The 17,626-nt window shown below is 36.6% G+C and overlaps 1 pseudogene; it reads right to left on the reverse strand.

The window, feature by feature from the left end:
- Positions 1–754: 754 nt before the first annotated feature.
- Positions 755–2,382, reverse strand: LOC121264985 (annotated as a pseudogene).
- Positions 2,383–17,626: the final 15,244 nt, after the last annotated feature.

The raw sequence follows: 17,626 nt of genomic DNA on the forward strand, positions 1-17,626 counted from the left end.
CCACGTAATCATTTATTTTAATCGCAATTAATTTATCCATAGAAATATATTGTACAATGATCGTGGATTTTTTCCACCTTTTGCTGGCCATATGTCAAATTTTTGTTGAACATGAAAGCTTTTTTTAGCGGCACGCTTCCTGTGACCGGCAATTGTCAGAGACTTTCTCTATAGTTCTGAATATTATATATAATTGAGTTGAGGCCTCGTTGATAATGATATAAAATGAGATGTGATAAGATAAGATGATTTTAGATGAGTTGAATAAAATATTATTAAAATATTATTTTTTAATATTATTATTATTTTAAAATTTAAAAAAGTTGAATTGTTTATTATATTTTGTGTAGAAATTTAAAAAAACTATAAGGATGAGATGAGATGAGAGATTTATGTATCCAAATGAGGCTAAGAGTTGGTTAGTGATGTAATTGGGTATCATTAATTCATAACCACCAAACCAACAAATCAAAATATATAATTGACATAAATGAAAACTATGTATATTATTAATGGAACATAAACATGTCACAAAATACAATTTATATTTTTCTTTATATATATATATATATATATATGCATCTTCAGCATACTATTTGCCTGAATTTGTGGAAACCCTTTTATTTTACAATGCACATAAAATATCGATATATATGGCCTTTATGATATGTGCTTATTAAATGGAATAATAGGCCGTAAAACGAGAAAGAGAGAGGATTTATTGTTGAGTACAATATCTTCTGTAATTAAGCATCTTTAACATCACCTCTCACCAGGATGAAAGAGCTGGGATGCTTTGTTCATTCTTCAAGAAATTAGTGGGATCGACCATGGTCTTCACATGAACCAACCTGTTAAAGTTGCTCTTGAAATATTTAGTACCCCATGTACTTGCCCGTCTATAGCTTGTGTTGCCTTCCTTACCATTTGTTCCTATGTCAAGGTCCCTATAATTGATGTATGCAGCTCTTGGGGATTTTGAAACATAGGCAGCCATGTCACTGTAAAGCCTTCTGATCCAACTTATATGCCTCTCAGATGCTGCAGTTCCTTCTTCTTCCCAATACACCACGTGTACGATTTTGTAGATGCTACCAACTCTATGTGGGAAAGGAATTGCAGATTCCGAGATTTCACTCATTCTTCCCCCATACGGAACTATCATCAAATCTGCTTCCTCGGCCTCTTTTTGGTAAAATCTCTCCTAAATCCCTTCCAAGCCAACTTCTGGAATAGGTTCCATCACGTAGTCAGATTTTGCTTTGAAAAAAGTTGGTCTTGTTAGAGGAGTCCTGCTTAGCAGTACATCCAAGGATTCCCCACTTGGAAACCCGGCGAAGTAGAGGGTAGATTCAATCCAGCTCATTTCAGTACAATCTTCTCTTACCAAACCCAGTTCAGGGAAGCTTTCTTGCATCAATGAAAGGAGATTATCTATCCCTCCGAGATACAAGGACATAAATGAAGCTTGTATTGTTCTCCTCCCTTCTTGGCTAGAATTGGCAGCACTTGAGATGACGAGAATGAATAGGTCTTCATCAAGCTTGTCTGCAACGTATTGCCACCGATGAACAAGCTTGGTTGCATTTTGTTCCAAGTTCCTATTAACTGTGAATACAGTCACAGTTGATGGAACATGAACCAACTTGATTTTCCACGCAACAATGACTCCAAAGCTGGCCCCTTCACCTCCTCGAATGGCCCAAAATAGATCTTCTCCCATGGATTCTCTGTCAAGGATTTAGCCCTTAACATCAATCATTTGGGTGTCAACAATATTATCTGCAGCAAGGCCATATTTGCGCAACATGGTGCCGTACCCTCCCCCACTGAAGTGTCCACCAACACCCACAGTCGGGCAAACTCCAGCCGGAAAGCCAAAGTTTCTACCTTTCTCGGCAATCCTATAGTATACTTCACCGATAGTGGCACCGGCTTCAACCCATGTAGTGCCATTTTCTACATCAACATTGATTGAACGAAGATTTATCAGATCGATTATGACAAATGGAACATGAGAAACATAAGAAAGGCCCTCAAAATCATGACCACCGCTTCTAACTCTTATTTGCATGCCATGTTTTTGGGAACACTTAATGGTTGCTTGAATTTGGGAGACATGCAATGGCGTAATAATGACTAGAGGTTTCGGGGTGGCAGGTGTTGAGAATCTAGGATTTTGTATGGAGAATTCCAATACAGATGAATATGAGAATTGGCGCGGGTGTAAATGACTTGAGAAATTGAGGAGGTGGAGTTTCCAGCATGAAGGGTCAGGCATTGAAGGAAGTCTTCATGAGTGTGAGCCGAAGTTGCCCATAAAAATGAGAAAAGAAGTGTAATAACAAATGCAAAAAGCACTGAAGAGCTAACGGGCTTCATTTTTGTTTGTGTTTCTGTGCTAAAAACAGGATGCGAGCTTCCTTATTTATAGTGTTATGAGGAGATATATACGTAATTTGTTGAATACTTGGAAATTAATGTGAAAACTGTACGTACAATGGTGCTTATAACAGTTGTGGCATATAACGTACATATTTTTTAACTTTGCACGAAACCATTCCATCATGCATCCAGCTAATTGGCTAGGGAAAGATCACGAATTCCCACACGTAGATGGAAAAATAGAAATTTCGTGCACGTGGTAAAGTCCAAATTACATGGCGATTTGACAATTTCATAGAACTTTGACAAATGTTTCTCAAAACTTACCAACAAAACAAAGAGAAAAACTTAGAATAGTTTGGTTGCATCTCCTGACTGTACATAGAAGGACTGTTACACCAAACAATAAAATTGCAACACGTGTTGAACTTATTGAAGTTACTGTAGGTGCACGTCCATTCTCCCCTCTCCCTTTTTCCTTTTTCCTTGTCCCTTCTCTCTTTCTTCTTCCCCCCAAAGCCCTCCCTCGAACCCAGTTTCTCATCAGCATCTCTTGACAGTTGATAAATTAGAGTGGCAATTGTCGAATCTAAAAGCTGGTGGAAATAAGAAAACAAAAAGCAAATTCAAGATCTTTTCTCAGCAGCCAAACAAAAATAGATCCCACATTTTCTCACCATCCAAACAACAATATATTTTCTTAGCATCCAAACAAAAATATAATCTAAAGATGATTATTCCCTCATAGTCACATAAAAGTATAGCTACTCATTTTAGAGGGTGAGAGAGAGAATTCAAAAAGAAATAGAAAAAATGGTCTTAAAGAGCAGAAATATCTGCCTGTAGTTCTTGGTGGCATCTTTCTCACTTTTTCCTCTCAACTTTCTTGGCAATATCTTAACCATCAAAACCGTCTTTATTGTGTTATGAGGAGATCAACACTTGATGAGTCATCATACTTGTAATGACACGTATTGTTTGACTACCATAATGAATGAATTAGATAATCTCTTCCCTAGTTGACGCAGATCTCGATTAAGATTCCGGCCCCCTGCATGTGTTTTTTTTTTTTTTTTTGATAAACAATGCTGAAATTATTTCGTCCCTCAAAAAAAGAATTACATCATTACATCATTCCAAATGACTTGGGAAACAAACTCTGGAAAAGAGTCCCACCAAATCACTAGATCATCTAAATGCCATGAATATCTTGCCAAACTATGGGCTACAGAATTGGCCAAAAGGCCTTTATGATGTATTGAAACTTTTGGAAATCTAATAATCAACCTCCTTATCTCTTGAATCAAATTTCCCCATATAGGCATAGAAACCTACTCTCTGTTTAGTTCTTGAACTACCAACATGGCATCACATTCAATTTGAAGATCAATAATACCCAACAGGAGACAAATCTGAATACCCCTCAGCACAACCAGGATCATCAATCTCAGCTTTTGGTTTGCTTGCTGTGAAGACCACCCTGCCACCCTTATCTCGAAGAACCATGCTTGCACCTGATCCACAAAAGTCATGGAAAATAGCACCATCTATATTTAACTTCATTACTCTTGTACGTGGGGGTTGCCAACCACAATGAGGTTCGCATCCTTGCTGTTGATTCTCTAATGCAGATTGATATTCACTATAACCTGACAAAGCATTATCCAAGACTTCTACTAGTTTTAAGTTTTTCTCCTCATAGAGAAACTGATTTCTTCTATACCATAGCCCCCAAGCACAAAGGAATAATTTCTCAATGTCTCCTTGTTTATTCCTTCTGACCAAGTGAGCCAAGATTTGCAAAAAGTCAAGATGAGCTTGAAAATCTTGCAAAACACTGAGTTGTACCTGCATAACTTCTTTGAAACTTGAGCAGTATAGAAGAGCATGATTAATATCCTCTTCTTCCACCTTGCACCATCTGCATTTAGCATCTGGCATACTGAAAAATCCTTAAAATTGATCTGTTTCATTAAGGCAGCAGCCTTCATAATTTGATCATCAGTTGCTTTAGGTGTTGCCCCATTTGAATATGAATAAACCTGCAAAATATCACGTATTTGCTTTGAGATTCTTCAGAGTTGGTAGCCCATTCTTACACACCCTCCAAGCAAAAATCTTTATTCTGTTACATACTCTCATCTTCCAAAGTTTCCTCCACCATTTCCTTTGCTCCTCCCTATATGAAACCACACCCACCTGACCTTCTTCACACACATACGTGAACAACCTGTAAGCACTCTTTACACTATACTGACTATTAGACTCATGCTCCCATTCAAAACTGTTAGGTTGGCTCTTAGCAGGTAACATAATATTCTGGGCCTCGTGGGCTTCACTTTGAGGTAAAAATCTTCTAATCTTCTCCACATCCCACCATCTTGTGTGCTCATCAATCAAATCTGCAACTGTCCAATTTAGTTGTGTCTGAGTTATAGAGCCTAAAAGTGAGATTAGTTTGTGTTTAGGTAGCCAATAGTTAGACCATATATTAATAGCCTTTCCATCTCCTATCCTCCATATGCAGCCCTTTAATAGCCAACTTTTTGCTTCCCAAATACCTCTCCATACATAAGGAGGGGCTGCACCTAACTTAGAATCTTTAAAATCAAATGGGGGGAAATACTTTGCTTTGAAGATCCTGTGTAGCAATGAATCCTCTTCTTTAAGAATTCTCCATCCCTGCTTAGCTAAGAGTGCTAGATTGAAAGTCTTCAGATCTTCAAACCCCATCCCACCATTAGCTTTTGATTCACACATCTTTCTCTAACTCACCCACCTTATTTTATTCTCCTCTCCCTTTTGCCCCCACCAGAACTTGGCAATTAAACTTTCCAATTCAGAACATAAAGAGATAGGAAGTTTAAAACAACTCATCGTGTATGTTGGGATTGACATGGCCACAGCCTTGATAAGCACCTCTTTCCCTCCTTAAGACAAGATCTTCTCCTTCCACCCCTGAAGCTGCTGCCAAACCTTGTTTTTAAGCTGAGAGAAAGCTTGATGTTTTCCTCTGCCCACCATAGAACGGAGCCCTAAATACTTATCAGAATTTTGGCATTACATCACTCCCCACACCTGCATGATCTCTAACTGTTGAGTAGCTATGACATTCTTGCTAAAAACCATTGCAGTCTTGTCCTTCTTCACCTTCTGCCTAGAGGCCTTTTCATATATCTCTAGTAGCTGCATTATATTCAAGTTTGTTTGTAAATTGGCCCTGCAAAACAAGACACTATCATCTACAAACATTAAGTGATTTACAATAGGAGCATTCCTGCATATCCGAATCCCCTCTATTGCTCCATTCATCTCAGGTTGTTGTAGCAAAGAAATAAGTCCCTCAATGCACAATAGAAATAATTAAAGGGAGATAGTATCCTCTTGCCTTACTCCTCTAGTGGGATAAATAGGACCTTTTGGATCGCCATTTACCAAAATGGAAAATGAAACAATCCTCACACAAGTCATAACCAGCTCCACCCACTTAGCACTAAAACCCATTTTCTGCATTACTGTTTCAAGGAACCTCCACTCTATTCGATCATATGCTTTGCTCATATCTTGTTTAATAGACATGAAACCCTTATTTCCTTACCTCTTCCTTCGACTGAAATGGACTAGCTCATAAGCTACTAGGACATTATCTGAGATTAATCTCCCTGGTACAAAAGCACATTGTGAATGTGAGATCAGGTTTGGTAAAATCTTCGTCAGTTTGTTTGCAATCATTTTTGACACCATCTTATAAATGACATTACAAAGGCTTATGGGTCTAAAATCAGACACTAGATCAGCCTTATTCTTCTTGGGAATCAAAGTGACTTAACTATGGTTCAACATGGGGGGGGGGGGGGGATCTAACAATATTTAGAACATGTAAGACAGCACATGTCACATCTCTTCCCACAATATGCCAAACTTTTGATAAAATAGAGGGGCCATACCATCAAGACTAGGGGCCTTTGTGGGATTCATTTCCTTCAAAGCCACATCCACTTCTGCTGTAACAAAAGGCATATCAAGTTTCTATTTTATATTAGTAGTAACCCTTCCAACTAGATTCTCCAAAAAATCAACACTGCCACTTTCTGTAGAAGTTGTGAATAGAATTGAAAGTAGATAACAATTACTTCATCTCTTGCTTCATCCACATGCTAGCTTCCATTCGAATCCCTCACTCCCTTTATCATATTTTTTGCTTTTCTTTGTGATGCCTTACGATGAAAGAACCTAGTATTTTTATCCCCTTCAATTAGCCATTGCACTCTCGACCTTTGTCTCCACATGATTTCCCCCCTTGCCAACCATTTATTCACCTCTGATCTAGCATTCTTAATAGCCTCACGATTAAGACTCTTAGGATCTACATCCTGAACATTCTGGAGCTTCTGCTTTGCCTTTTTTAGATTTTTCTGCACATGCCCAAAACTGTTCTTGTTCCACCTTTCTAACTTTTCACCACATCTACTAATCTATTTCATCACCCCTTCCATTGTTCTTTCCCCATCACTATCCAGCCAAGCACCCTTGATGACCTTTTGACAACTACTATCCTCCACCCACATAGCCTCAAAACGAAATGGTATTTTTCCCCTCCTTTGGACACCTGCAAAATGCACATGTAACTTAATGGGGGTATGGTCAGAATAAGTTGCAGTACCATGAATAACTTTAGCCATGGGGAAGAAAGCCATCCATTTTAGATTAGCCAAGCATTTTTCAAGTCTCTCATTAATGCATTGGTCAGATTCTCTATTATTACGCCAAGTAAATGGATTACCCTGAATGCCCAGATCCATTAACTCACACTCATCAACTAACTACAGCTTGAAAAGCTTGCATCTGTCTGTCTGAACTCTCTCTTCCTCCACTTTTCTCGTGATTGCTCAAAACCTCGTGATTTCTCATGGTAATTGCAAGGACCTAAGTCTCCTATGAGCCTCAAGCTGTCCATAAATCCCAATGAGAAACCAAGTTTCCCCCTCCTCAATTGTGTCATGGATGGAAGCATGAATGTGACTTTTGGAATAATTCTTAATAACCACCTTAACCTCTTTTTTCCAGTACAGGGCCAAGCCACCACTCTTCCCCTCACTACTTACTGCCATACAATTCTCGAAACCCAATCTAAATTTTAATTTTTCTGCTACTCTTGCATGCAATCTGGTCTCTTGTAAGAACAAAACCTTGGGATCTTCCTCTCTAACTAAGTCAGCTAGAACTCAAACTCCTTGTGGGTTTCCAAGCCCACGAGAGTTCCAACTAAGGAGAATCATTGGTTTCGGTAGGGCTGTTCAATGGCCTCTGCTGATATAAAAGAGTCTTGAGCAACATCTTGTAACCGTGGAGTAACAATTGTATCAGAAACACCTTTGGATAGCCCCAACAATCTACTTCTCTTTCTCCCTTTAGTTGATAAAGAGACATTGCTTCCTTCCTCAAGAGAACGTTTCTTCCCTCCATGCATATGCATGGAGTTGTTTTCAACTAAATCTCCTGATAGTCGAGCACGTTTTTTCTACGTATTTCGAATGGATCTTCTTGGCTTCATTTTAGTCACCTGTTGGGCCTCATCAACCATATCTTCATGGGCTATATGAGCCCTTTCATCCCCCTGGCCCACCCTGAAATTAACAGTTTCCATATTATTCAACAAACTGATAAATCCGCTTCCCTCCAATATATCCGTTACTGCAGGCTCACGCTCATCAACCTCCTGAATTAAAGGCTCCGAATCAATTTGGATTGATCTTTGGATTAGATTGCATTGATCTTCAACCTGATTTTGTGTCGGATCCAGCTGAACTCCTCCTTCATTCATGTTGTGCAATCCGCTGCCCATAACTGAATGATCCGCAGAATCATCTCTGTGCTGCACTGCATTAATTGCACTGCCTTGCATGTGTTGATATAACTTCAATTGGATGATCCCTAGCTTACTAGTCAAACGTCCTTTGCCTTTACCAAACATGATTAGGATCAGCTAGCTAGCTAGCTGTCGGAAAACATATAGTACTAATTTGGGAGGTTTTCTAGGTAACCATCTGTACGTATGTTAATTGGGTGTTACATGGGACACTACAACAAATAAGGTCTTTTGAAACGAAAAATTTCATCCTAAAAGACTAGAATTTCATTCCAAAATATATTTTGAGATGAAAAAAATGTCTCAAGGTCATCCCAACATGTCCCAAAAAGGATTTTGGGACGAAAATCACAAATTCGTCTAAAAAAATATCTTTTGGGACGAAATTAAGCTGGACTGTTTGATTACGTTCGGACGAAATTTTTTTCTGCAATGATTTAAATTTTTCTCGAAAAGTCATTTGAACGGTGTAAATAATGTTCGAACAATATTTCTATTCGAACAGCTACTTCATGGTCGGTCGATTGATACCAGTCTGTCTGACTAAATACACATTAAGAAACGTTCAAACAAACAAATTGATGATCGAACACAAAAAGTGAATTGCTTGTTCGAAAGAGTTCGAACGGCGCCCAACTTTTTTTACTGTTCGAACTCTAACTTTTGATGTTCGAACGGTTGTGTCCAATTTATATATGTTCGAACGTTTGATAAGAGTTCGAAAAGTTATTATTTTGATGGACAATACTAATTTAAAAGTAAATAAATATTTATATTTCAAAAATACATTACAAATAGTTCAATATAAATAAAACTAATCTAATAAGTCAAAACTAAATAAATAATATACTAATAATACTAATAAAATTATCAGTACATAATATATAATTGTTCAATATGTAAAACACTTCTAACGAAAATCAATTGCTTGGAAGCCTGAATTGTTGCGTAAGCATCTATTTTTTTTTTTTTTTTAAAAGAGCCGAGGTCACATGTAAGAGTGACCCCTTCCCTTATTTATTAAAAAAACCTCACTTATGGCGGATGAATACCATAAACAGTTCATCTAAGAACAAAACAACCCAAAAATTCCCAACTCACTTACCAACAAACAAACCAAAAAATTCATCTATATCTAATAAAAGGAATACCAAGTTTATGCATATGAATAAAACCCCTGATAGGACCTTCTATGGATGTAACATCTTCAAACTGCAAATTAATTCCTTGTGCCCCTTGTTTAGCTAAAAAATCTGCTACCATGTTAGCTTCTCCGTATATATGGCAGAAACAAACATTTAACTCCCCAACAATCGCTAAAATTTCCTCCCAAAAATTCCAAAGAAACCAATACTTACAAACCCCCGAGGCCAACCAACCAACTATTACCTTGGAGCCAGACTCTACCAAAATGTCTCTTAAACCCAAATACTTACACAACTGAAGCCCATCAAGCAGCGCTCTACATTCAGCGATCGTATTAGTAGCATGCCCATATGAATGAGCAAAACCCGCCACTACTTCACCTTGAAAATTTCGAATCACCCCTCCTCCACCTGAATCTCCCGGATTACCACAAGAACCACCATCAACATTCAATTTAACTCTACCGCTCACCGGCAGACACCAAGTATTAATTTTTAACTGCATAGAAGCAACTGGGATAATTGGGCAGGATAAATTTTCTATGATCGATCTCGCATCAGGGTTGGTGGACGGAAACGCCTTCATCTTCCCCGATAGATCTCTAATTAGAATTTTAATAGACCGAAAAATACCATAACGTTAAAAACCAAACCTTCCATTCTTGCTGCACATCGTGCTCTCCACAACGCCCATGAAATAGCAATCGGAAGCACCCCCGGAAGCCATCCCAACTGCGTAGACATAGAGGCATGTTGCCACCAAAAACTCATCATTCCCTCCCAATTTAGAATTCTAGGAACTCTCAGTCGGCAAGCCTCCGCAAAGAAATTCCAAATTTTTTGAGCTCCTACACCCCCACATAAAATATGATTCAAAGACTCCAATTGAGGTTTAAAGCAGCACTTACATTTAGATGCAATCGGAATGCCTAACTGCTGAATAATGATATCAACCGGAATTGCCTTCCTCTTAGCGCACCACACAAAGAAAGACCACTTTTTGGGCAGCCAATTTTGCCACAACCATTTTTTCCAGGGACATATATCTCCATGTCACCGAATCAGATTCCAAGCCGAATTTGAGCTGAACTCTCCACTAATCGATGGCTTCCACACGCATTTGTCCAAACCTTGCGGTAACGTAATGCCCGCATCGCAAACCATCTTCACTACCTGTTCCAGAATTAACTCTCGCAGCATATGCAGATTAGGTCCCGTAGGTGTGAAACCTTCCGCCACCTGCAAATTCAAATTACCAACAACTGGAAGGTAAGTTATTAACGGTCTATCATCTACCCAATTATCCATCCAGAAATTCACATGACCCTCCCGAATGATCCACTGTGAGTTATTTAACACTTTAGGCATGAGCTCCATTATTCCTCTCCAAAAACGAGACCCTTTGTTAAGCTGCATAGTTGAGTATATATGAGTTTCCAACATACTTCCTGTTGAAAAATTGCGACCACATCGATTTCTCATTTATTAACTTCCATGCAAATTTCATAAGCAAAGAAACTTGAACATCAAGCAAATCCCGAATACCCAGCCCCCCCTCATCCACTAGCATACAAATTTTACTCCAAGAAATCCACTTCCTCTTTTTATGATCCTCTGATGAACCCCATAAAAAATTCGAGAAAATCCTCTTAATCCTTGAGATTACACCTTTTGGCAAATTTAACACTGATAACATGTGTATAGGCATACTATTCAAAACATGTTTGATAAGAACAATTTTACCTCCAAATGAAAGAATCTTACTTTTCCATCCCGCTAACTTCTTTTGTATTTTTAGCAACAACGGATCAAAAGTCCGAATAGTCATTCTTCCCACAATTAACAGAACACCCAAATACGTACATGGCCAATTACCCATCTTGAAACCCGAAATATTCAGCATGTCATTTTTCCGGCCAGCCGCAATAGAGGATGAAAAATACATAGACGACTTACTCGGATTAATCATAAGCATTTGATTTGAAACTGCATCTGTCTTTATTGTTCTTGCATTTGGAATTGCATCTCTCTTTGTTTATCTTCTTGCTATTTTATGCTCATCTTCATGTCTGCTTGTTTCGTCAATTGAGTCTCTAACTCATGTTGTTTTGCAAGCAATTCTTAAATCCTAGAATTTGCATTCTCTAACCCAATGGTAGTAGTGCTTGACGTTGATGATGAGCCTGAAAGCTTTACACAGCGACCCAAACCCCTCAAATATCCTGAACATTGACCCAGAACTTGTGTAAAAATTTCAACATCATTTGTTGATAAATTACGATCTGATGCAGCTTCAGCACGGAAGCCAACCATTTTATCCTACACGTAACATATAAAATTAATATTAACACAATAATTTAAATAAGTTTAATTATAAGAAATTATAATACTTACATAATTCTCATGAGCATTAGGATGAGTCCACTCTCGATTACTATTAGTATGTGATGCAGCATATAATTTTGTCAGAACATAATTGGTATTTGATTCTTTCTACAAGAGACATTGTTAAGATATAAAATCAATATTAAAAACAAACTATATAGAATAGAAAAAAAGAGTATATTACCAATTACTGAGAGAGGCGATGGAAAGATCTTGAGCCTACATGATGATGAATCTTGAACTTCGGTCTATTCGTTTTGTTTATAGAATTTCGCTCCTGCATAGAAGTTGTAAAAGTTTGTAAGTGAAAATTATAAATATAACACATAAAGAATTCATTTAATTTATCTTATATGATGGATCTTTAAACATGTTGCAAAATTTTTTTCAATCTTCAAGTCGGGCATCCTGAAAAAGGATGCTAGCGTGCATCTTTCTTGTTCTCGTACTTCATGTAATGCTCGTAACACCTTGCCCTATACTTGCAGAATGCATTACACATCAGCTCTTTGACAGTCCTACCCTCCTTTCTCCGACCAAAATTTAGTTCGAAGTCATCATTGAAAAAGTATATACACAAAGATATTATCATTTAGAATATTAAATAATATCAATATAAATTTATTATTTAAATATTACGTACCAAACAACGCTTCTTTATAAGCTCTTTCACATCTTACGAGACTTTACGCCATGAACTCGTAGCCAAAGGTACATAAGTCAATGTAAGAGCACCCCCATGCGATGTAAGCCAAGCTGCTTGTTGTCTCTCGCCTCTGGTATGTTTTTCAGGAATGTTAACCTTAATCTTACCTACTTTACGATACTTCTCCAACATCACGCCTCTAGTAGTGCCTCGTCCGTGACGAGATTGTACTGTTATCTCTATAAAATAATATTAGTTATTTACCTCGTACCAATTATCATATATCTTAATTGAAAAAATGAGTTTTAGCTATTTATCTTGTTCCGTAGGGTTAGTGTTTAATGGTGAGTTAGACGGAGAGCTAGGAACAGGTGGAGATGGGATGCGAACTTCCTTCCTCTTTGGTGGCATAATTGTGAGATACTGTACAATGTGAACACAAAACCGGTCAATTATCTGTATCAGTTTCATCTATAGAATCACTCTCATCATCTGTAGATACTTCAGATGACTCAACACTTTGATCAATTGTTGTCTCAACTATTTTAGCCTCAATATCTTCCCTATGTAATTGGATCATCTCATACTGGCTCAAATCCACAAATAAGTTCAAGGCAGATTGACTATCTTGGTATGCTTCTTGAGTAGATGGATTCTTCTTCTTCATCTTATCCCTCCGCCTCAGGGATAACGCCATAAATATTTCTAAGAGAAAACTTTTGTACTACTTGACATTGATTTCCTAACCGAGGATCATCTAAATAGAATACTTGAGATGTTTCGGAAACCAAAATAAAAGGATCATCTTCATACCATTTTTTTGATGTATTAATACTCAGAAAATATTCATCATGGCATTTTCCCATTTGAAGATTGCTTAAATTCCACTAATCACACTTAAATATATAAACCACAAGCTCTTTCACATATCTCATTCCAATTATATTTACGATAACTCCCTAGAAATCAACATTGTCTCCATTATGACTCCATTAAACAAGGACACCGTTATTTTGTGTTTTTCTATAAAGTTTTCAATCAATTGTGTGATACCAACTTCCTCGAGAAATACATGCAGAATATTGAGCAGCACGTCTCGAGGGGCCACGTGCCAGTGCATATAGTTCATCTGATGTATCGTTTGGATTACTCGCATGTATTTGTACAACCTACATATTAAATAAAGTATAAACATTCAACCATTAATATGATCACTTAGGGAACTCATGTTCATGTCTGTAGTCTTTATCATTTACTACCAGTTCTTTGAGCACGTTAATATAATCACTGAAATTAAAAATTACCAACAATAAGTATATTCATATAATTGTTTAATAAGTAAATTTAATGATTAATTAACAATTAATTTGAATTTACTTCAAGTGGCTCTCTATCTTTGGGCAACTATTTATCACGTGCCACTGAGCTTTCTCGTTCACACAAATCATAACCACGCTGAGCACCAAGTGGACGTACGTTTTGGGAAAATACAGAAAATCCGTTCCATTGTCTTGCTTGGTCAACATTAAAGTTTATTTTCGGCCAATCAAACCTTGTGTCAACGCCGTGGAAGTATTTGGAACAGAATGTTTGACACTCATCATCAATATATGTTTCTTCAGTTGATCCTTCTGGACGGGACTTATTACCCACTGTGTGTTTCAACTTTCTAAGAAACCGTTCAATGGAATACATCTATCCATACTTGATTGATCCTACAAGTCGAGCCTCACGTGGCAAATGAACGGCTAAGTGTACTATGATGTCGAAAAATGACGGTGGGTAAATACTCTCCAACTTATACAATATTAGTACAATTTCTCATTCCATACGATTCAAAGCTTATACATTCAATGTTCTAACACATAAATTTTTAAAAAATGCATCCAGTTCAATTAACGCAACCCACACATCTCTGGTCAAGAACCCACAGATACCAACAGGCAAGATACATTGTAAAAATATAAGGCTTTTTAGTCCAATAATTTTTCAATCATTTGTTTGCACACACCTTGTTAGATTCGAGGCATATCTATCCAATAATTTAATCTTCTGCAACCACTCATAAAATGTAGCATTTTCGTTCCTTGACAATGTATACCACCCAATTAGCATGTAAACAGATGAACCACTTTGTTGCAAGTGCATTTTAGGTCTAATTCCCAACCGTTTTAGATCTTTTCGTGAGTTTATATTATCCTTCGTTTTACCTTCAATTGACATCAACGTTCCTAACATGAACTCACATATATTTTTCTCAATATGCATAACATCGAAACTATGCTCAATTTTAACGTCGATCAGTAGGGGAGTTCAAAAAATATACTTTTCTTTGTCCAATTCAACTCATTCGCACTTCGTTTTCTCTTCTGTTATTTTTTACCAAAATCATTACTTTCGACATCTACAAACTGTGCAATAGCATCTTCACTAGACAAGAATGGTGGAGGGTGCCCCATTCAACAGTGTCATCAAACATCCTACCATTTCCATGTCATCTATAGTCACAAGGTAAAAATCGAAGATGACCCATGAAACATAGTTTCCTCCTATGCGTAAGCCATTCAGATTGGGTATGTTTGTTACAAGTTGGACATACTAATTTTTCCTTAGTGCCCCAACCTAACAAGTTTCCATAAGCAGCAAAATCATTTATTGTCCACAACATCGCAACATGCATATTGAACGACTTGCATGTTGATGAATCAAATTTCAATTATGCTACCAGTGGCTGCAAGTATATGTCTATATCATTCCCCGGTGATCTCGAACCTGTAATGAGCAAAGTCATCATGAAATATGGATCTTTCATATACTTTCGCAGTGGTAGATTGTACAACATAAGTACAACTGACCAAGTACTATGACTAGTACTCATGCTCCCAAATGAATTAAATCCATATGTTGCTAACCTAAGTCGAACATTACGAGGTTCATTAGAAAACCATGGGTGTTCTAAGTCAAATTCCTTCCAAACTTGAGAGTTAGTAGGATGTGACAAAATATTATTATTCTTGACTTTAGATGATGAGTGTCATGTTATATCCACTGTCGTTGAACGTGACATAAATAATCGTTGTAATCTAGGTATCAATGGAAAGTAACGTACAACCTTCCGCGGCACATTCTGCTTCTCAATTGTCCATCTTGATTCATGGCAAATGGGGCACTCGTTCAACTATTCATTCTCTCGCCAAAATAACATACAATCATTCTTACATGCATGTATTACATTGTAATCAAACCCAAGTTCTCTTCTCAACTATTTTGCTTCGTAGAAGTTGCGAGGTAAAATATTATCTTATGGAAGGGTCACTTTAAACAGCTCAAGCAACATATTGACAGCCTTAATAGATATTCGGCACATGGATTTTATATGAAGCAGTCTAATTGTAAATAACAACTTACTGAGACTTCTACACCCTAGATATAACTCACGATGTGAATCATTCCACAAGCGGGTAAAAGTGTTATGGCATGGATCATTTGAATTTTATGGATCTGTTCCACTTTCATCCATAAACATTCCTGCACCAATGTCACCCAGCATTTGCTCCATATCGTCTTCGGGATCGTCACCAACAACCTCAGGATATACATCTTCATCGATGTCTTCCTCTTCATCTCGAAGTTCAAATGATGTTGGATACGGTTCTCCATGTAAGACCGAATCGGTATAACCTTGGTCAATACCTTCAACAAACAGATGCTCTCTCACCAACTCTATCTTATGAGATTGCAAATTCTTGCAGAGTTGGCATGGGCATCTAATACAACCGTCACTGCCAATTGTACGGGATGCAAACTCTAAAAATTTCTTAACACCTTCAGCATATACATTGTAATCCTCACCCAACTGATCTCTAACTCGCATCCAACTCTTATCCATGTCTAATATCCTATTGCAAATAGTCACATGCATCAACAAACAATAAATTATCTAACATATAGTGCAACTTCTTCATTTCACAGGGTAGTTGGTCCTATCCCATTCAGGATTGTAAGATTATAATCGCCAAGCTACCAATTATTATCTGTCACATCCAACAAAATTTCGCAGCATCTCCTCATAGTTCTCCAAATATGCTTGTTTGGTTGTGCACACCGACGAGTAATACATCGATGCACCATCATCGAAACTGCATATCCAAAGAACTATAAAGGATGACTCTACCAAAATCATAATGTCGGATGCAACAGATATAGTTTGATAGTTTGTGAGAATGATCTTACAATCTCAAACTGTCCACTCTGGACAATCCAAGTGTTATCAATCAACCGTTCAACATAATTGATAACTCTCGAATGAGTCTAAGGTTTATTTCAATAACAAGTAGAAGATACGATATTAAAACACAAAAATAATAAAATACAAGAATACAAGATGATACGAGAATACAAGATACGAGAATCCCCCAATCTTAATTATGTATTTTAATTATTATGTATTTTAAGTATCTATATATATCATGGGTATTTTAAGTATCCTAAAATGAGATTAGGTGTATTGTAAGTATCCTAATTATTATGTTTTTTAATATTAAGTGTATTTTCTGTATCCTTAGTATATTAAATTTTACTTAATTACTTATTAGATTAATTATACATTATAGTTATTTTTAAGTATTAATTAAAATTTAATTTTATTATTTTTTAAGTTAGTTGCAAGATAGTTTTTACAACTATTATCTTTCAAGTATTAATATGAGTTTAATTATTGTTAATTCTTATGTTTATTATTTTTAAGTTATTTATAATTTAATTTTATTATTTTTTAAGTTAGTTGGAAGATAAATTTTACAACTATTATCTTTTAAAAATTAATATGAGTTTAAGTATTAATAATTCTCATATTTATTATTTTTAAGTTATTTATAATTTAATTTTATTATTTTTTAAGTTAGTTGTAAGATAGCTTTTACAACTATTGTCTTTTAAGTATTAATATGAGTTTAAGTATTAATAATTATTATGTTTATTATTTTAAAGTTATTTATATTATAACTCATGAGCACAACTGTTCGTACACTTAAATGACTGTTCAAACCCGATTATCCGTTCGAACGGAATATTATAACGTTCAAACGGTCTCAACCCAGAATCTAACCACCAATCAGTTCAGATGAAACACAATACACAATCTCAAAAAAATCACAAACTCATATTCAAAAAACATTATAAACATACAACATATAT

Source organism: Juglans microcarpa x Juglans regia, chromosome 5D (genome assembly GCF_004785595.1).
Source record: "Juglans microcarpa x Juglans regia isolate MS1-56 chromosome 5D, Jm3101_v1.0, whole genome shotgun sequence".
NCBI lineage: Eukaryota > Viridiplantae > Streptophyta > Magnoliopsida > Fagales > Juglandaceae > Juglans > Juglans microcarpa x Juglans regia.